At 33.5% G+C, this 22,818-nt stretch overlaps 1 protein-coding gene across 4 annotated transcripts in view; it reads left to right on the forward strand.

Annotated features, from left to right (window-relative positions):
- Positions 1-22,818, forward strand: part of ATOSA (atos homolog A) — a 128,075-nt gene that overhangs the window by 33,034 nt on the left and 72,223 nt on the right. The gene's annotated exons all lie outside the window — the stretch shown is intronic.

A 22,818-nucleotide genomic window follows, 5' to 3' on the forward strand; every position in this document is an offset into this window, starting at 1 on the left:
TCTAATACCTTACTAATTTCCAATATCTGCACAAAAATATGCCTATATGTGGAACTAGCTTATTTTTTATAAGACTTAATGTTTTTGTGTACAAAATTATATTTAAAAAATAATACAAAATTTGTTTTTTAATTTAAAAAAATTCTCAGAACTATCAAGTATGTTACATAACAATATGGATGGTACATATTTCAATACAGATGTATGCAGCATAATTATCGGTTAATATCCACAAAAGATAAAGAATAATTAGCATATGTATTTTAAACTTACATCTTAGGCTTTGGAATAGTAAGTCATCTCTTACTTTTGTTAGAAGTTGTTTTCCTTTGAAAGGATTGGTGAAGTTTATCTGCCTGTCAAGTATAATTCATATGAAATTCAGCAAACAAATGAAATGTATTAAATACAAATGAGAATATCATTTGTGGCCTGTAATCAAGGCAGAACTTGGTATAAACCATTTAACCAAAAGCTAGATTATTTGAAATTATAACATGAAGCTGCTAATTGTTTTTCTTTGATATTGACAATAAATAAACCTTAATAGCTGCCTGGGAGCTGTTGAGATAATGGAAATATGAGGAAAAAAATGATGAGGAGGAAGAAAAATTATGCAGTGTTGTTAGTTAAATTGTCTAACCATGAAATTTTTTTTATAGGATAGAGCAGTAGAAATTATAGAAGATGGAGAAAAAGAAAAGTGAGTTAAATAAACCAGGACAGCCTTTTAATAAATTGACAAATAATTTTATTAGCATATTAGAATTGTCTCTCCATTTAGGGTTGAAAATTAGGTAGAAGAGAGATTAAGGATTTGGGCCAAACATTAGCACAAAAATAGGAGTATTTGAAAAATATGGGTGGAAAAATCCTGCCCTTTCCATGAGGCTGATCACTTAGGAAATGATTGGGTAGCATAAGACAAAGGAGATAGTTCATATTCACTCTTCTATCCATATGTCAAAAACTGACTATGTTGGTCTATTATCCATTTGCATTGATAGCTCTTGTCATATCAGCTACTGTCAAATAATCACTGTCTCACTGTAGCTTCTGCCATTCAAATACTTAAGAGATTGACAAAGATGGTCCCTGGCTGATGTTTTGACCTGTCATGTAGTAAGAAGAAAGGAATCTAGTAGGATGAAAACTGTCATTTCTTTTGAAAAATGAGGGAAAAAGATAATTGGGGAACCAGGGTAAAGGTGATAGAGGAATTGCGAATCTAATGTGCCTATATATTACTAAAAAACTAGCTTTTTTCCTCCATTGAAAAGAATCAAGGGGTCTGTCCTTTGTGACACTGTAGAAAGGGAAGGGAAGCCAAAATCAAACATTTAAGAATTAGATTATTTACTCTTCTTCCTCTGTCAGTCTCAAGAGTCTGTCAGACCACAGATACGTATTATTTTTTCCTTTGAGCCAAAGATTTATAAACTTCATAGATTAAACCATTCAGTTACATGTAGTTTGATAATATTGACATAGCTTTTGCTTTTTTATTTAGGAACAAAATAACTAATTTGTCCCTGGAACTAATTATAATCAAGGTAGACTGCAAACTGTTACTGTATAAGTAACCTGTGTGTAATTAATGCCTAGTTGTTGCTTTTTCTAATCTCTACAATAGTCTCATGTAAGACTTCTGATTAAAATTTTGCAATTCCACTGAGTGATGAATTATGTAAAAAACATACTTCCTGCTTAACTCAGGAAACTTAACCTATTTTGACAGTAGTTGTATATCTTAACTTTCTTTTGGTAAACTGGAAGGAAAAAGAGGAGTGGTTAGAAGTTGAGAGCATTGATTTTTAAAGTTTTGTTAGTAAGCTTAAAGAGAGTATAGTTTCTGTGAAAATAATCCCAGAGGGTGATGAGGGTATTAAGATAAATTTCCACATATAATTACCAAAGACACCTAATAATCTCTGGGTAAACAACTGTCCCATTTTTCTCTCCATTTGGGAAGTACTTTTAAAATTAGCAGTTAAAAATACTATTGTAAAATAATCTATACAGATTTGAAATTAAAACTTAATTAGATGGGTAAAAGAAAACTTTCTGAAGTCATTTCTGTTTTAAAATATTAAAAACTTGGTTGCTTAGAAGTGAAAGAATGCCAATAGAAATGAAATAGGTAATAAAGTGAATATGATGGGTAGAGTCGGTAGTCACAGCTTCTGTTCTCAGCTTTACCACTAATAATTAGTGACACAATTCAAGGTATATTAGCTTCTCTGTGCTTCACTGTATATATCTGTAAAATAGATCTAATGGTGCTAATTAAATAATAAGATTAATAACCAATGTTTATATAGCCTAATATTAAGATTTACGAAGCATTTTTATACATATTAGGCAGCTAGGTGGTATAGTAGATAGAGTGGCAGATTTGGAGTCAGGAAGACCTGAGTTCAAATCATGTCTCAGACATGTACTAGCTGTGTGACCCTGAGCAAGTCACTTAACCCTATTTGACTTAGTTTCCTCATCTGTAAAATGAGCTGGAGAAGGAAATGGCAAACCATTCCAGTATCTTTGCCAAGAAACCCCAAAGTGGGGTCACGAAGAGTCAGATATAACTGATTACATATATTATCTCATTTGATCCTCAAATAACCCTGTAGGGCATGTAGTATAGTTACTAGCGTCCCTAATTTACAAATGAGGCAACTGAGGCTCAGAGAGTTTTGCCCACAGTCACACAAATTTATAAGTATAAAAGCAGAATTTGAACCTATTATGTAGTTTGAAATATAAGTTGTCATTGAAATATGCTTGGTGTAGGCATTTCCACAGGTGACTTAAAGTTAGCCCAAACATACAAATAGCCAGCACTGTCTGTAACCTTACCCTTCACCTGCCAGAGTCATCCTTCTCTGACTCCCCATTCCTCTGGGACTCAGTATCAAAATAACTTGAAACACATAGAGAACCTTTGGACTCAGAAGTGGAAGAATTGAAGTTGTCAAAAGCAGTAACAACTTAGTGGAGCTGACCCGAGACAGAACCTAGGGTAGAGTTGTTCTGCCTCAGTGGTTGCCATTTGACCAAAAATATATTTCCCTACACTTCCTTTTTTTTTTTAATTTCATTTCTTATATTGCCCAAAATCCTACTAATTATAGAGATTCATTTGGACTAAAAAATATCTTTTTTTAAATGCCAGTAATAAAAGAGGCTAAATTAGCTATCAACTTGGTGTGAAGTGGTTAAATCAAGTTGTTTTTCTGTAAGCATCTAGGTTAAGACTACCTAGACTACAAGTTCCCAAAGTGAATGATACGGTCCCTTGGTGCTAGAATGATGGGGGGCACAGTAGTGGCATTGGGTACGATTGAGGTACAAATTGAATAAAAATAAGGGGGCAGTGGAAACATAAGGAAAGAAGATAGGATGAGAAAATTTTGAAAAACTGTTCATGCATGTTTTCATCATTTTAACAGTTAAAGTCATAGTGATTACATTATTTTCCAAATAAATACACAAAATGCAAGTTATAACCCATCAGTAGTCAAGTCTGCCTATAGGTCTTAACAAGTAAGTGTTGGCAGGCAAGGATGTTTCACATTGTTGGGAAGTCCAACACGCATCAGCAAGAATGTGTGTGTAATGACTTTTTTACAATATGATGATACTGTATGGTTACATGATGCAATATTGCATCATCAAAATTTCAGTGCAGGAAAACATCCACAAATTTACAATAAATTATTAAATTTCGGATGTGTCTTTTAAAAAAATATTTCATATTTTAAGAAAATGATGCAAATTTCAAAACAACTGTTAAAGGGTTAAAGAAAGTAGATTTCCGGGGGGGGCGCACTGAGTAATTTTTTTTTGAAAAGGGGGTGGTAGGCAAAATAAGTTTGTGAACCTCTGAGCTAGACTGAGAAAATGAGAATTTTGATGGCCAAAGGAAAGGTAAGTGATTTGTAGCATGGAGTATACGATGTTAGTAGGATGCCACAGTACTTAAGGTAGCTTGAGGGAATTGGGAACATGAATATTTAGGAAGAAAGGCAGTAGGAATGGAACTAGGATGCAGAAAGAGATGTAAGAAGGATAAATTTTGCCTAATGTTGCACCTATATCATGAGCTATTCATTCAGCATGCATTTATTCTAATGCTAGGCATTGGTGATATAGAGATAAAAAAGTAGGCCGTGCCCTCAAGAAGCTTACTTTCTGTGGGGAGGAGAAAACTTGCATGTAAAAACATACCTGATATATTCAATATAAATTAAAAGTAATTTTGGACGTAAAGGTGCTAGCAGCTATATGGGGATTACAATCAACCTGTTCAGAAGTCCCAGACCACTAGTACTATATTTTAACTCATCACTGGTTTTGTGGACAGGTCTATGTACTTAATTATCATTTATAAAATTGTTGCTATGGGCAAATGTTTTTCTAATTTCAGACCACTGATTTACAAACATTTAGAGCGCAGTCTTATTTCACATTGCTTCTTTTCATGCCTCTGCATTCAGATAAACCAGACTACTTCTTGTTCTCTGAGTGTCCATACATTTACACTGGCTATTTCCCATGCCTATAATTCGCTTTCTCTTCATTCTCATTTTAAAGAATCCTTTTTTAAATGCATAGATGCCATCTCCTCCCTAAAAGCCTTCTTCAATTTTCTCCTCTCCTCCATTGAGCTGAATGTATTCTGTCCTTCCTCAGCTTTTCTGAATGCATTTTATATTGACTTCCTATTTGCCTTCATTACATCCTACCTTATACTTATCTTTATTTGTGCCACAGTTCTCTAAAACTTCTAATGTTTTTAACTCAAGGAAGATAGGGATTATGTGATTTTTAATCTTTGTATCTCTGTATCTCAACCATAATAGGTACTTAATGAATATTTGTGAATTGTTGAATTTGCTTGTATATTTAAATATCTACACAGTATCCTGATCGTGCTATTATCCCAACAACCATTCTCATTGATTTTTGAGAATTCAAATATTGACATCCATATATTTTTATAGATTATTCTCCATAATAGTTTCCTTAAAGCAGTAATTTTCTTTAGCAGAGGGATCACATGGTCTGTCATTTTGTGTAGTAAGTCACTACACTGTAACGTTAAAAGAACTTGCAACGTTTAGCCTTTAAAATTGGGAAACTTTCTCTGGAGCTTTTGATTAAAGGATAATTTCATTTGAGTGTACAGGTCTGCTTCATGTTGAGTAAATAAAGATTTAAAAAATTTCTTGAGAAGGAAATTAATAGTAATCACTTTATATAAAAGGAGTAATGTAGGAATTCTATAGCAATCTCCCTGAATAGGTTTAAAATATTTGACCTAGATCTTTTAAGTAAATCTGTTTGAGTGATACCTTTTTTTGGATAAAGACTTACGATCTTTATAAGATAAGCTAAGATCAGATACGTCAACTGCCATTTGAAAATTTTAATATCATGCAAGCTAATTTTTCTCTTGTTTTTAAGGCATTTTATTCATAGACAGTTGTGGATCTGTTAGTGGCAGTGTAGTTTCCAAAGTATGAGTTCACAACCCTGAGAAAATAATAGCTCTTTCATGTGTTCATATTAATAAATTTTCATCTGACATTACCTAGGACTTCCAGTGAGATAATGAAGATACTAAATTTTACTAAAATCCTAAAGGATTTCTCAGGATGCTTATCCAAACCCAAAGATAGGTAGAGATGTACCTTTCATAAAACAAATACCAAAGAAAATCTGAATTCTTAAACTCTTTAAATTAAATAGCAAACTTGACTTCATCCAGGAGTGTAGAACAGAGGAGTGGATTTCAACCTATACCCTGAAATACAAGCTGAAGCTCTTGTTGTATCAGGAGAGGAAATGAATTCCAGAGGTCAGAGCTCTCTACAGAATATTACCTTTCTGTCTTCTATCTCCTGAAATTCAAATCTGAGGACTGTAATTCTTTAGCTAAATTCAAATGTTTTAAAAAGGGCAGTTTCACCAATAATCAGGACACAAAGCACTCAAGGCTTTAGAGGTTATCCCAGTAGTCTGAATTACATGCAAATACTGATATGAAGTTGCTGGGCTTAGTATGTAAGCATAGGCACTTCACTTCCAAGATATAAACTTAATAATTTCATTCGAGGAAAAGATACCCTAGGGAATAACTTGTCCTGTCCCATATATAGATTTGGGGGTTTCAGAAACTCTAAAGTATAACACAGCCTCTTGTCATCAAGAGGTCACTCAATAGCGTAGGTCAAATTTAGGTAGATAGGGCAAGAAAATGGAAGACCTCTTCAGTGCCCAGTTAATACAAAATGATGGTTTTAGGAAAATTAAATAAATAATTTACTTTGTAGGGGATTTGAAATCCCCTATATGTAGTAGGTTCTTGGGTATTAAAAATTATAGAATATGTGGAATTTTATAGCCTTAAAAGTCATGCTGAACTAACATTTTTTAATCTCTCAATTTTCTAAAATGACAAAAGAATGCCAAAGTAATCCTAAAGATTATCTGATACTTCCTTTGGCAATTGGGTTGGTACCTTTTTTCTTTTACCTATCACCTTCACCTTGCCGACTACTCTTTGCAGATGATGTCTTGTAGTATTGACCAGATTCTTAAAGTGAGACTTCAGAGAAGAAATAATGTACTCTAACTTCTCCCTCACTTTTTCAGATGAGGAAATAGGTTAAGTGATGTTCTCCAGGGACAGCTGAACTAGAACCCAGGTTTCCTGATTCTCAAGCTAGTGTACTTTTAATTGTGCCACTGCCTCCTAGAAAATACTATTGTCCTCAGGCAAATGGAAGTGAGTAGGCATCTAGCCTTCCTCGGAGAGTCTGAGAAAAGCTAAAATTGAGGTAAGGGACCAGGTCTTGTCTTCTTTGACCTCCAACCCTCAGAAGCCAGTTATAGGAGACCAAAGGGCAGGTTGGGCTTCTCAGCTGGGTAGCTGAGTGGAAAATTGGGCTTTGGGGACCATATCTTCAAATGCTTTCCAGTTTAAAGAAATATAGAGAAATTATTGAAAAGAGGAAATGACTTCTACATAAGTGATTTAAAGTTGTCTGCCCTTGCTTTTTATGCTTTTTAGCCTGTGCTATGCTGTAAAATTAGTTGTTTGATAGTTACTGTGCAGACTAGAACTTTAAAAAAAATATATAAAATTATTAGTAGGTGTAAATTTTGTTGTAACAAGAGGAAGAAAAAGCACAGCATTTTGCTACAACTTGGAGACTTTTTATTATAGAAAATTGAATCAGATTTATTAACTTGTACAGCTTTAAAAGTAGAAAGGATATGAAACAATTGTTCTGATTGAGTTTATTTTTCTAAGTGATTTCTATTTGAAACCAATAAAACACTTGACTATTTAGCTGGAAAGAAATTAAGAATATATTTGTGAATATTACTCTTTATTAAGAATTAACTCTGCATATATACTTAGGATGTGCATAAAATGCTAATACTAAGCATATTCTTTTTAGTGTACATTTTCTGATAAAAGGGGAAAATAATGGTAACAAGAGTGTTCACATTTTGTTTTACACTATTTGAATGATTACCAGTTAATCCAAACTTACAGATGATAGGAAAAAATCTTTTCTATTTGATATTGAAATACATTATTTTATATGAAGTCACTTTATCTTCACAGTTATGTTTTGTTTAAACAAATATTGAGTGACTAGAAATACAGTGTTTTCCCTTTGCTGCAATGCCTCTTTCAAAATATATATAAAAGATGAGAAGCCAGATTTGTATTTATAGATTGGGAAGTTATCTGTAGCAATTGAATCTGTGAAAGTGAATGAATTCTTTAAGAGAGGTGCTGTAATTGAACGTTGCATATTTTATCAGTGATATGAACAGTCTTGGTTTCAAGAATTAAAATTTCATGCACTTTAAGTTTATCCAGCTAATTTATGTGTTGTAGTTTTGTTGTTTTTTTTAGGCAATTGGGGTTAAGTGACTTGCTCAGGGTCACACAGCTAGTAAGTGTCAAGTGCTTGGTCTGAGGCCAGAATAGAACTCAGGTCCTCCTGACTTCAGGGCCAGTGCTCTATCCACTGTGCCACCCAGCTGCCCCTGTATTATAGTTTATAAATGTGGGTTATGGGAAGTAGTTTTATAAGTTTTTTGTTCATCTTTGGTAGATTTTAAATGCAGTTAAGAAATTTTCATTATTCTTTGATTTGTTTGCTTTTTATTTGTAGGATTTGTGGGAGGACATCTCTAAGAATCATCATGATAAACAGACAGGGATAGATTGAGATTTGTACTGTGGGAGCGAATATTCATATTGACCAGATTATGGAGCTATCAAAGTGTGATCTGTCAGTGTATCATTTGTATTTGGTGGATAGATTTTTTCAACCTAATTGAAATCTTGATGCAAAATGACTAATTAATTTTAAATATTTTAATTAAATTTGTTTCTTCAATTAACAAAAATTGATTTTCTTTTTGTACATATAGGTCTTTTTCCTCTTTGATTTCTTTAGCATATAGGCCTAGTAGTAGTATTCCTGTGTCAAAGGGTATGTACTGTTTATAGTAACCTTTTAAGCATAGTTTCAAATTGCTTTTCAAAATAACCGAATCTAATTCATAGCTTTACCAACAGGGGGGCGTTAATGTGCCTGTTTTCCTGTAGCCCCTCCAACATTTGACATTTATTGGTTTTTTTGTGAGTTTGCCATTCTATTGGAAATGAAGTAGAACTTGAAGGTTGCTTTAATTTCTCTAATTCTTAGTGATTTGTAGCTTTTTTATGTGCTTAACAATGGCTTGAACTTATGTAATCAAAATTGTCCATTTTATGTTCTGTGGCCCTCTTTTACTTGGTCATGAACTCTTTCCCTATACAAATATGAAAGGTAATTTCTTCCTTCCTCCTATTTTGTTTATGATGTCACCCTTTGTGTCTTAAATTATGTATTCATTTGGAACTTTTCTGGGTATATGGGATGAGCTGTTGGTTTATATCTACTTTCCTGCCAGACTGATTTCCAGTTTTACCAGCAGTTTGTATCACATAATGAATTCTTACTCCTGTAGCTGGTTCTTTGAGTTCATGAACAGTAGGCTACCATGTCCTTTTGCTTCTCTATGTTGTGTATCTAATCTGTTCACTGATCATCTTTAATTAGTACCAATTTTTTAAATTTTTAATATTATATGTAATTTTAACATTCATTTTTTGAAATTTTGAGTTCCAAATTCTCTTCCTCCAGCCCTTTTTTCACCGATTTAAAAGGCAAGCAATATATCACTTATACATATGAAGTCATGTAAAACATATTTCCATATTAGCAAAATTGAGGAAAAAATGCAAGAAAAGTAAAGTAAGTGAAAAAATTGGCTTCAGTCTGCACTCACAGTTCATCAGTTCTCTCTCCGGATGTGGATAGCATTTTTCATTGTGAATTTTTTGGAATTGTCTTGGATCATTGTATTGATTAGAGTAGCTCTTGTAGCTCTTTCACACTTGATTGTTGTTACAGTATTGTTGCTATTGTGTATAATGTTTTCCTGGTTCTGCTTTCTTCACTTTGCATCAGTTCATGTAAGTCTTCCCATGTTTTTCTGAAACCATCCTGTTCATCATTTCTTATAGCACAGTAGTATTCCATCACAATCATACCACAGCTTATTCAGCCATTCCCCAACTGGTGGCCATCGATTCAATTTCTAATTCTTTGCCATGACAAAAAAAGTACCAAAGTTTTAATGATGCTGATTTGTAGTGCAGTTTGAGTTCTGCTAATGTTAGGCATTTTTATTCATCGTCCAGAATATATGCCTGTAGCTAGGGAACAGTAACCATCCTTTTGGAAGTTACTTTTTATGACGGCTGGCAGTGCAGTTTGGCTGTACCACTGCAAAACAGTCTTAAAGATAGACTTTGCCAAGAAGTACAGTGGCACCTAGTTTGTGAAGAGCAGAATTGGTCACATCTCTTTTGAGTTAGAAACAGGTAAGACAGCTTTATGTAAAGCTCTTATGAGCTTGTTAGGAGTGATGCTTTTCCTTTCTTGTAAATAAATTTATGGAGATACTCTGTAGGTTTAAAAGATAGTGTTTCCCTTTATCTCCCTATTTACACTCATAACTGAGGCCTAAAGATCAGTGGGTGATCATTTATTTACTTATTTGCATCTCTTAGGGTTTGAGTGAAGGCAATCCTTTGATTCTTCTCTTGGCAATTTAAGAAACTTTTGCTTTCCACTTTCTGGTGAACACCACACCAGAGAGTGCTTATTACCCACCTTCTTTGCATGCTATCTTCTTTCCCCTTTTTGTCTCTTATTTCCTTTATTTTAACTTAAAGCTAAGGATGGGGGTAGAGTTTTCTTTACCCCCACAGTATTGAGATTGAACCATTTTGGCCCCTTATACCCTTCCCCCTAGCACTTCAAGACCTGTTGGTTATCGTATATAATTATTCAAATCTTTTTATGGCAGATTCTAGAAAATTAAATTCTTTTGTGCTGAGATTTTGTTTTATTGATAACATAGTTTTTATCATATTACTCCTTTGTTGGAGAAACCTACAATAGTTAGCTTTTTTTTAAAACCACATTAAAGTAAAAATCTTGTTTAATTTTTAAGACTCTCTATAAAAGTCCCTATCACGTCTGCCTAACCTTTTCTATTATTCCCCAGATAAATCAGAAACTCATCAGTGAAGTCTCTTCATTTGTCCCCCTCATATGACGTGCTTATTTCAAGCTCTGTGCTTTTGCTTTAATATTCCTTCCCCTTCCACCCTTCTCTTCTCCCACTTCATAGTCTGTTGCTTATATAAATCTTACCCATCCTTTGAGATACAAAATATGGCTTGCCTCCTTTATAAAGCTTTTTGCTGTAGTCCAAGGTGATATCTTTTAAACTGATTATCTAGTGAAGACGTCAGGTAATTACTTTTCTAGTTGATGAGATTGTTCACAATCTTAGATGGCTATGAAGAGAGAAAAAAATAGTCCTTTGCTGTTGGAAGAGGTAATTTGAAAAAAAATAGAGGGTCATTGACCAAAAAATTTAAATTAGACTAATGGCATACTCTTGTCTTTGAAATACTCCTCAAAATCTTTTGCTGTCTGTGATACTACTCCCTTAGTTCTTCTATCTATATAAACCATTCATTCTTCATATTTTACTAGATTATCATTCATATCATGCCATAGATACAGCCCCAAAGACTGTCCTGATGATCCAGTCAGCTCCCATGGCCTTAGATATGATTTCTACACCGATGACTCCCAGATCTATATAGCCATCCCTAGTCTCTCCTGAGCTCCTGAATGTTCTATAGGCATCTCAAACTCAAATGTGTACAAAACTAAACTCAGTATCATTCTCTCAAGTCTGTTAAGTATGCCATTATTCTCCAGGCCACCAGGTCCGCAACACTATAGTCATGCTCTTTCTCCTCCCTCATCCCACATAGCCAATCAGTTGCCAAGTCTTGTTGATTTAACCATGCAACATTTCTTATGTGTATCCTCTTCTCTCTACTAAAATCACTATGACCCTAATTCAAGTCCTTTTCTCCTCTCACTTGCTCTTTTGAAGTAGCCTCATACTTATTTTCCTAGTCTGTAATTCAGGCATACTTAACTTTTTTTGTATTAACTACTTTGGGCCATCTAGTGAAACCAATGGGCCCCGTCTCAGAATTATATGTTTAAATGCACAAAGTAAAATACATAGGATTACAAAGGAAACCGACTATATTAAAATAAAGATTATTTTTTCCTCATTCAGGTATTACATACGCCCTGAAATATATCCTCAGAACTCTTAGGGGACTGTATACCCTGGGTTATGAACCCCTGCTTTAATTTCCTTCCTCTCTAATTTACTCTCCACAAGGGATATTCCTAAAGCAGGGGTATGACCATATCACTCCCCTAATAAACTCTGGTACCCCTTTATCTCTTTAAATAAGGTCAAATACAAATTCCTTTACTTGACATTTAAAGCCCTATACAGCCTAGCTCCACCCTACCTTTTTAGCCTGATTATACATCGCACCCTTTAATGTACATTTGTACTTCAGTCAAACTAGCCTACTTACTGTTCTTTACACACAGGACACTCCATTTTCTGACTTCCATTGTATAAGCTGGCCCTCCACTCCTGGAATGCACTTCCTTTTCACCTCTAACTCTTAGAATATCTAGTTTTCCTCAAAGTTCATCTTAAACTCCACCATATAGAGGAAGCCTTCCCAGATTCTCCCCACTGTTTGTGCCTTCACTCCCCTTCAATTATCTAGTCTTTATTTTGTATATATTTACATGTGTACCCGTCTTTCCCATTACAATGTGAATTGCTTAGGGGCTGGGACTTTTTGATTATTGTCTTTGTATCCCTAGAGACTATGCGCCTGGAACTACATTGGTGTTTAACAAATATTTGTCAGTTGGTTGATTGAATAAAATTTTATTAAACCTACAAATTCATATGCAGTTCCATATAAATCAATTTTTCATTATTAAGTTTTGTTGTTGAGTGCACACTATAAAGTTTAAGAGAATCTGCCATGTACATTTCTATTAATAAAGTTTATCTGTGAAAAAATCCCTTTAGTAAAAACTTTAAGTCGACCAGGAAGGATTGCGTTATTAACTTAAAATTTTTAGTAGAGCTGAGGATCATCAGTGTATCATGCTGAATAATAGAACGATATCCAAAAACAAGTTTATCTGTCTGCTTGAGGGTGAAAAAAATCCTTGATTTAATGATAAAACTGAATACTTTATAAAGACAGTTATGCAATAGAGATATTAAAGCATAAGATTAAAAGTACATTCTTACTAGTTATTATTAACACTTCTTGAATTTCAGCAGTGTGCACTAAGCACTGTACAAGACATGGAGTCCTTAGGCTTAGATTATAAATAACCCTTGTTCTAGGTCATTTTGAATAATATTAATGAAGTCAAAAATAGCATAGTACATTTTCTTCTTTATTCTATGACTTAAAATTTAATAAACAAGTTCCAACTAACAACCTAATATAGGTTATGCAGGGTATTGTCAGATTCTTCAGTAGTTCAGAACATTATAAAGTCAGGTCTCTATTAGATGCATTTATGAATTAGTTTGATGAAATAGTTTTGTTTAGTGCTGAAGTATAGGATCTTTCCATACACATGGAATGAAAAACAGTATTTTGGCCTTTTGATTTATTTTAGTTATTTTAATGACTGAGACATGAGTGTACACTCATTTAAATCCATTGAAATGTGTGTAAGAATGATTTGCCTTATTTGCAGTGGGATTGACCTACATATAGACACGATGGCTTTAGTATTGAATTTGTTCACCAGTATTATTCTTCCAACAACATAGGGAAAATATCAGAAAAATGAAAAGTGAATAATATCAGTTGAAAAGCCTGTTCTTTTATTCTTGAAAACTGAAGCGTGTTTAAGGCTTTAAAAATTGTACTGTCTGTGTTTGAATTAAATTTGTTAAGCTCTCAAAGCAAAACATAAGATTACACACGCAGAGCTGTAAGGGACCACAAAGACCATTTAGTCCAACCTCTCCTCCCCTATCCCCCCCATTTTACAGATGAGCAAACTGAGTCCCAGGGAGTTTGTGGCTTTTCCAAGAATGAATTTGTATATTCTTTCCAGGATTTTACAGATTGATCACATTAGTACATATTCTAATCCTTGGATTAAGCAGCCATAAAGACTGGCTCTGTGTCCAAAATGCAGACCCTCTCCTTTCCATATTGTAGAACTAGCACTAAAGTAAACAAGGAATTGTTTTTATTGATGTTTTTGAATAAAACCAACAAACAAAAGCACAATGTGTATTCACTTATTATAGATAATCAAAAGAGTGAGACCAATAGTTTATGTAACACTTTTGTAATTTACTATGTTAGAAGGAGGACTGTGCTTTAAATTTAACAAAATAGTACCAGTGTAGTCTATTGTATTTACTCTAAGTTTGCTACAATTTAATGCTTTCTTTTGCATTGTTTTAAGTCAGTGTGCACATTATTAAGATTGTGAACTGTTTTTCTGTTGTACATTTGTAGTCTGGAGATTATTGACTTAAGCTAAAAAGTGGTAATGGTGAAGATTGTGTCTTGTGTTATTGATTGAATTGTGTTGTTATTGTTTTGTTCCATGTAGCCCTGGGTTGTTACCATCTCAAAGGTATTTGAAAAAATTATTCCTATAAAACTCTTATAGAATTTTCCAAATAATCTGTCTCTTTATTTTGGAAGTCAAAAGTTGGTATCAGAAATCACAAAGATAGGATAGGGACTGGATCTGTTATTTTAATTGGTATAGGGATTTCCCAAATGAGGAAACTTTCTATGTCAATGAAGTTTAGCACCTTCCCAGAAACTTCTTAGAGTTAATTTCCTGGAGCAGGAAGAGGTTTAACAATTTACCCAGAGTCACACAGCTTAAGTCTTAGGGATTCTAAAGCTGGTACTTTATCAACTAGAGGAGTTAATTCTCAGGACTCATTTATTCATGGTAGTACAAAGTTTAAATAATCTTAAACTGTAGTTAATCCAAGAACCATTTGTATTTATTTATTGGTACAAATTTTATTTCCTAATTATGTTTTAAGCTATTAATTATTTATATTTCCAGAATTGAAAAATACTGAGACAACATGAGATCATACTGAGATATTTTAAAGATCTTTCACTACATCTGCAAAATAGATGATCTTTGTTTTCTAATTAATAGTATAGGCTACCCTTGGTTTTTTCCAATGAGATGGAAAGTGTGTGACTAATGGTAGAAATTTACATTCAATTTACTTATGAAATTATTGGAAAATTGGTAAGATAGTCAAAGCTACAATAAAGCTGTTAGTTGCATTTTGTTACAATTATTCTGGTATGACAATGAATTTTATTTATAGTACACATATAGTATAGAATATAGTAAAGTATAGTAGACATATATAGATAGTATAGTATAGTAGACATATTAATTTCATAACACTCTCAAAGGTGAAAAGCACCTTAAAAACCACTAATCCAAAGGTATCAACCTAAGCTGCTTAGCTAAGATGGCCTGCAAAACTCCTCCATTACAGCTAGAACCATATTAAAATATAGTCAGGAAATATTTAACAGACTAAATAAAATTACAACATAGATAATGTTAACTTGTGGTTTTCTGAGTTGGTATGCAGCCCATACTTATCAGTTTCTATTTGATTTTGACACGTCTGTTGTTTCTCAAAATAATGTCTGTGAATGCTTTGAGGCTTGAAATATATTAATAGAAGCAATAAATGATAGCTTTAGGCATATGGAATACCTCCAGGATAAAGTAAGGTCAGGAAGATGCTTAAGCAAAAAAAACCAAGCAAAACAATAAATAGACACTTCTTAGTACAAGTGTTTTTATTCTTAATACAAATATCACTTAATGCATTAGAAGGCATATGCTGTTAGTATTGATATTCTCTATTGTTCACACTGCAGGATACTACAGTTCTTTGAAACGTGAACTGGGGGAGCTCTGTTCTATTCTACTCCCTCACACATTTATTACTTGTTTATCACTGCTGTAATTGTTCAACCCATTATGCTGTTTGGGTGTAATTTAGAAATTCTCATAGTAGAACTGAATTTATTTTCCTTGGGATGTAGTTTCTATGTGAAATCCTACTTTATGTTGGGGGATCATTTTTTCCCCTTTTCGTACTTTAACATTTGTATTTTAACATATGTAGGCAAATGTTTGATATCCAAAAGGGATTTCAAAGTAATTTACTATTACTCATAATAAGAAAGGAGAGGTTGAAGATAGAGGATCCAACTGTGTAACTCATAATTCTCTTTCCCTCCTCTTTTCTTCCTGGGTAGCAGGTTGAATTAAAGAGCTGGACTGGACTAGGGTGGACCAGGTAGAGAATATGCTAAATTAAGGAAAACGTTTGCTGCCTGAAAAACTAGGCCTGACATTTTAACTTTGTCATCAGCATACAGATGTTACCCCTACCCTAGGCAAATTGCAAAGTTTATAATGATCCTCTCTCCACTGGATGAATACGTCCTCTGCTTCCCATGTATTTTCCTGCGTGGGTCTGCTGTTTCCTTTTGGCTCCCAGGTCTGCCTTTCCAACTCCATGTACTTTCTCTCAGGTGTAGATGTGATGAAAATATCATTTACATTAAGGTGTGAGTGAGACTTAATCCTCCCAGTAACTTGCATTTTAAAAGAGTAGTGTTTAATCCAAATGATTGTCTAATTGGTAGAATGTTAGGGGAAGACATTTTTTTTTTTAACTGTAGCCTTTCCTGTATTCCTTGTAGCAAGATGTCCACTCCTACTCTTCCCTCCAGCCAGGCTAACCTCTTATTTTTTTACCTGGCCTGCCAAGGAATAAATCAGCATACAGTTAAATAGCATCACTTCTCCTTTCTTTCCTCTCTCTTGCTCTTTCTAGAAGGCCGTTTGGGGTAAAAACCAGAATCGTTTCCTGGGGATATAGTATGAGTTAATTTACCAAACCTTGGTCTTAAATTGTTCAGTCTCAAAATAGAGGCCCCACTTTATAATATGTTGCATGATTTTTATTAAAAAGTGAGTGAAATGTTCATTTAGGGTGGAGTTTAAAATTTTTTTAAGGTGCATCAAACTAGATGAATAAATATGAGGAATCAGTACTTTTTAGCAAAATTAGCTGTATCTTTTCAAGTGAAAATTGTTTTTTTTTTCCCATATTTTTTAAGCCCACAGTTTAGATGTTAAGAATTTTTAAAATGTAACTGGTTGTGCTTATCTGGGAATTCAATAAGTTTCTTTTAGAATAACAGCTAGCACGAGATTAGTTGGAAGCTGATTTTTAGTGGGATAGTTTTAGTTGTTTTTCTCTTCATATTTTAAAGAGTTTCTCTTTATAAGTCATGAGTTGCTTGAAATATGAAGTAGCAGATTGCTTGTCCCCACTACCCTTATTCTGGCTAAAGTTTTATGCAAAACATTGTTTGAAACATGAATTTCTTTCTCCTAAAAGCAACTCAAGGTACTGTTTTTAATGGTGTATACCACTATAATTTGTAGTTGCTATTCTGCTGTTCTTTCCTTTCAAGTTGCCCAAACACAGCTGAGTTCACAAGAGGAGAAAAGAAAACTTGATAGCGCTGCCAAATAGACAGGAAACTGTAGTGGACCTAGTGAGCAGTGAGGGGTTTAAGCACGCCCTCCATCCAATCAGCTGTGAGGGCTGTTGCTATGTGCACTCTTACTCTGCTGCCTTTGTGAAAAATATCTTGCACAGAGAGAGGCTGAATAAGCACCCAAAGCTGAACATTTTGTTTTAACCACTGCAGACATCTGGATCTCTCAGATACTGTGACAGTATAGCTTATTTAAAGCCAGGAGGCAACTTCTTTTGCACAAGGATTCCAATATGGTTTGCAGTGGAAACAAAGGGCTTCTTCATCAAGAAGGTGTGTAATGGAGTGATTTTAACTGCTTTATTTTTATCCTTCTAATTTTTGTTTTACCTAACAGTTGTGGTTGTTTCACAGACTTTAATGAATAAAGATGTATCAAAATTGTCTTACAGAGAGAAATATTAAAACTTAGGGAATTTCATCATTTTCACAGCCTTTTTAGCAGAATTTGTAAGGACATAATTAAAATGCAGATTTGAACAATGTGAATAGGGGAGGAAAGAATTATATAGAGTAGTGTATATTTAAATGAAAGAATGTGAAAGAAATACAAGGTAATAGTTTATGGGAATGGAGGAAGAGGGAGGGTAAAAGGTTTAACCATTAGTTTCGGAAAATATTTTGTTTGAAGAAAGTGTAATCTAAAATAAATTACACAGGTTTTGGGGGGGGTTTGGGGTTTTTTTGTTTTTTTAGCTTTCATTGTTTTTGAATTTCACAATTGTTCAAAGTTAGCTTATGGAGATTTTTAGGGATTCTTTTTCCTGTTATTCTTTGTAAGGAATTTTATGTATTTGTCTTTTTGTATTATCTTTTGATATCATAGCTGATGAACAGTTCAGGTAAAAGATTAATATTTCTTAACAGTTAATTCAGAGAAGTAGTCTTTAAAATGTTTTATTTAGCTGTATTTAGATTTGGATAGAAATGTAACTTTTAAATGTTTCCTTTAGAAATAAAATGGGAGGAGGATAATCTAAAATAAAAGATTTGGGGGACAGAAATACCATAAAATTGTTACCTGTGTCAGGGATAGTTAGGAATTTTTAAATTACTTTAAATTAAAAATAGACCCCAGGCTTTTGATAATTGACATTGAATTTATGCTGTATTTGATTTTAGTTACAAAATTCAGACACTAGTATTTCAGAATTTTTGGTAATTTGGAAAGGGTTTAGACAGAAATTTATGATTAATAGGATCCACAAAGAAAAAGGTTTGTGATACGGATTATAGTGCAGTTAAGATTTCAGGGAAACATTCAAACTACAGGTTAGAGACCACAAATTGCTATCATATACTTTGGAGCCCATTATAGGAGCAACCTCATACAGACAGTTGTTTTGTGACACCTTTTAAAATTCATTAAAACAGATTCATTCATTAAAGCAATTCATTAATAAAGACCTAGTAAATCTTTAAGTTCCCCAACCCAGTCCCATATTTAGAGCTGGAAGCTGACTCTGAGGTCAGTTATTCAGCTTTTATTTTACCAGAGAAGAAACTGAGGCCTGGTGAGGTGTGAAATTACTTGCCCAACCATACACCGGTCTAGGAAATAGCAAAGACAAACTTGAATCCAGGTCCTCATATTCCAAATTGAACCCTCTTTCTGCACTGAAGTAAAAACATTTCTGTTGTCTGAGTTGGTCCTTTTGTACAGCTACTGTTTGTTAGCATTAGCCTGCTTAATATGTGACTTTTGAACAAGTCATTTGAACTACCTGGGCATTTCCTCGTCTCCAGAATGAACAGGTTGGACAGGATCATTCTTCAGTTCCTTTATAGTTTATAAACTATCAATTTCTGAGCTCTTTAATTGATGTCTGTATAAATGTTATTTTTTTTTAATTGTAGTTAATTTTCTGTCTTCCTCGAAGGAAATACAGGTTGGAAAACCAATCAGAGTAAGCAGAGATGGGTTACATGTGAAGTTGCCCAATGTGAAAAAGAAAAGGGTATTAATAGTCTTCCTAATTACGTGTTTTCAAGGTTTCTTCATTTTTTGACATACCCAAAGATGTGTAACCTCCATAGTTTTTTCCTAAGGAGAAAAAGAACTGTAAATGGAGGCAATATTTTGATTTTATAAATGGTACCAAAAAAGTGTTATAAATATTAAAATGTATTATATATAACCTATTTCACAGGCTCTAGCTTACACAGAGCCCTCGCTCAGATTTTATTTTTTCATTCAGTAAGCATTAGGATATCAAATTAGTATTGTTCATTCAAATAGTAATTGTGAATTTTCCATTTGAATTTAATTTTAAATATTATAAATTGTTGTAATATATTAAATAGGTCAACTGGAATTATAAGATCTTGAGTATTGAGCAGTCCATCATATCTTTGTTTTTGTCAGTTTGAGATGCTGCATGCTAACTCTTGAACAGAAGGAACTCTCAACTTCATAGTTTAACAAAAAAGAACTGTTTTTCTTAACTTAATGACTTCCATAGTGTCAGACAGAAAAAAGAAAGCACTAATTTAAAAAAAAAAGTCATGGAAGGAAAAAAGCAAATGTAATAAATACAACTTTTGAATCAGGTAGTATTTTGTCCAGTTATTCTTTTTTCTAGAGGTATTAGCAGCAACCATATCATCATTTCTGAGTTTGTTTTTTTCATCATAAAGTATTTTTTCAAACTGAAAATTGACCTGTATTGAACAAAACTTTCCCAGCCTTTGGTTTTATGAGTATTTTGATTTGGTGTGATTATTTCTAAACATAGAACAGTTTCTTTCATATGCTACAGAAGGTGGAGAATGTAGAGCAGGAAAGAAGCAGCAGGAGTCAGAGACTCTATCCCACAAAGACTTTGCAGCCATCCTGCAGAAGGGATGTGCTTGGGAGAGTCCTAGACGGCATTCCTGGACCAAAGGTCTGAAGATGCTTTGTATTTAACAACATTTAGAAGTACTTTGTAATATTAAGTCCTCAAATGTGCTATTTATTCTGTAATCCAATGAAATGTAGTAATAGTGCTATTGTCATTTATACTTCTGCCTTTCAAACTTGAATCTAAGGGATAAGTAGCAGCATGAATTAGTTTAACAAGATTCTTATTTACTAACTGGCTTCATTCTATTATTTTTTCTTCTGTACTTGTAAGCAGAAACAATAAGATTCTAAAAAAGCAATTTTATCTGGACCATTTGGTAAGGAATGTCTGACTCAGAAGTATACATCTGGTTCAGTTGTAGGGATTACTATAGATTATATTACATAAACATCTTTTCAGAAGTTATTTTGGGGAAGTGAAGGCCAGGTTACAAAGTATTAATGCTACCATATATTTCATTCATAAATCTTTTTTAAAAATGATAAAAAAAATTTTTAAATCATTTTGGGGATGGAGAAAAGTATGTAAGAGTAAAGGAGTCTAAAAGGAGTCTTGTTTCTGACTTACTTTTCTTCTCGGGTTTTATTATCTTTTTTTTACCTGGTCTTCATATCTCATCTATCTCTCCTATTTCACTGTTTCTTTAAAATACTGATTGAGGTAGTATCTAAGGGTGATATGATTTAGAGCTAGAAAGAACCTTATCATTCTCTAAACCCCTCATTTGATAGATGTAGAAACTGAAGCCCCAAGAGATTAATCTGAGGTAACAGACAATAAGTAACAGATTTGAAAATTAAACCTAGAATACTTGATTTCAAATCCAGTGTTCTTTCTTTTATACCACTGTCTTAACCTAATGCTTCTAATTCCTTCTTCCTATGTACCTGTCCATCTCTCTATAAGTACTATAAGACAGAGTACTCTGTTTATTTTTTTCCTTGTACAGAATGTTTCACTTACTCATATTCTCAGTCTAAAAGAAGTTGGCTCTAAGAAAATCTGTTCAAAGAAAGACTTCCTGCTTTTTAAATTTTTAAAAATTTTTACTTTTTCGTATGCTTTTTTTTTTATCCATATCAAGAAAAAGTTTTCCAAAAGAATTTATTTCTCTTAATGAGAGCCTGGTCAGCTTTTTTTCTGATCATCACATATAATCCAGTCTGTACATGAAGACATTGAGAAGGGTTTCTTCCCATATATGGTTTCTTGCAATATTGATTACTTATGCTTCAGATCCTCTGTGATGAAGATGATTATGTATAGAGTGATATCAGGAGAACTCCTTGATCTAGAAAGAGTCTTATTTAGTTTTTGCTTCATTTATATCCATGAAGAACTTTTAAAAAATGTCTATAGAGTACCCCTTATATACACATATGTATTTATTCATGCTTTTGAAAATCTATACTTCATTCCATACTATCTATAGAATATTTTGTTTGATCCTCAGAATAACTTTTACTGTGGAAATGCTTTTATTTGCTGGAAATTGGTTTAAACATTTTCTGATATGGTAGAAAATTGTACCTTAATGGCTAGCGTACATCTAAACACTAAGCTGTAGCACATAAAATTTTATAACTGCTAATTCCTTATTTAACTAGAAGTAATTTTCTAGTTTTGAAGGCTTTTCCTTACTGAAAAGTTTGAATAGAATATTTTTCCACAGAACCTTAGACTACTAAAAATGCTATTTGGATTTGTGTAGGCTATTTATATAAATACGCTAAGGTAGCTAAATATGGTCTTAATATTTCAGTTTGGGCAAATTTAAGCTCTAACCATTCAATTTAAAAGTATTTCTTAAATTCTCTTTGGCTCTCAAGGTTGTAAGGAAGAGATCAAGGGTCAGGAGGAGCTAGGCTCCTTCCAACACCAAAACTTTAGGACATCCTCTCCTTCATCTCTTCCTGGAACCATTTGAACAAATGAGGCAGAATAAGCTTGTTTTTATTCTAATGGAATCAGTGGATACCAGTCCTTATTTCTATTCTACATTGTTATAGTATTTGATTTGTAAAGGCAAAACTATTATATGATACTGTAGATTTACAAACAAATTTTGCAGTTAAGGTTTTTAGAAATCACTTTTGCAGGGGAAAAGAGGAGGAAGGTAGAATGAAGGCTGCATATAAATATATGGGTGCCTTAGAATATAGAATGTTAATGCTGAAAGAAATCTTAGAGGTCATCTAGTCCAACACCATTTTACAGATGAGATAATTGAAGCTCCAAGGGTTATGTAAGTAACTAAATGAATTAGAACTTTCTGGCAGCAATGAGACCCCATTTGAGATTACATAGTATGAATTTGTAATAGCCCAAGTCCCCACAGTGTTAAGACTTCTTCCTGTAGCCTAGTTGATATTCCTGAGGGTAGAAGTTAAAGGAGTGAATGGTAGGCTAATAAAGGTAACCAGAGATTAGCAAGACAGGAACAGCAGAGAGACAAGGGGTCAAAGAACTGAGGGGTGATTGGCAATACCTTGTTGAAGTGACTGGTTTTTAAAGTCAAAACTATAAGCAGAAAAGAGTGAAGCCACTGCAAGGGTGATGGAGTGGAATTAGAGAAATTGAGCCTGATGTTATCATAAAGGAGCAAAAGGCGTGTTCAGAAATGAGGTAGTGGGAGAAGTATAAAAATAAGAGATGGTAACTAAAATAATGGAGAAAGGAAGGAAAGGGATCAGGAAAAAGGGAAGAAATGAGATAAGTAGAAAAGAGAAGCAGAGAAAAGAAGGTAGGGTTAAATAGCCAGGCAGACATTTGCCTTGCTCGTCTTTTTAAACAGTTTATGGCAGT

The sequence above is a fragment of the Phascolarctos cinereus genome, unplaced genomic scaffold (assembly GCF_003287225.1).
Source record: "Phascolarctos cinereus isolate Bilbo 61053 unplaced genomic scaffold, phaCin_HiC Scaffold_3;HRSCAF=262, whole genome shotgun sequence".
Taxonomy (NCBI): Eukaryota; Metazoa; Chordata; class Mammalia; order Diprotodontia; family Phascolarctidae; genus Phascolarctos; species Phascolarctos cinereus.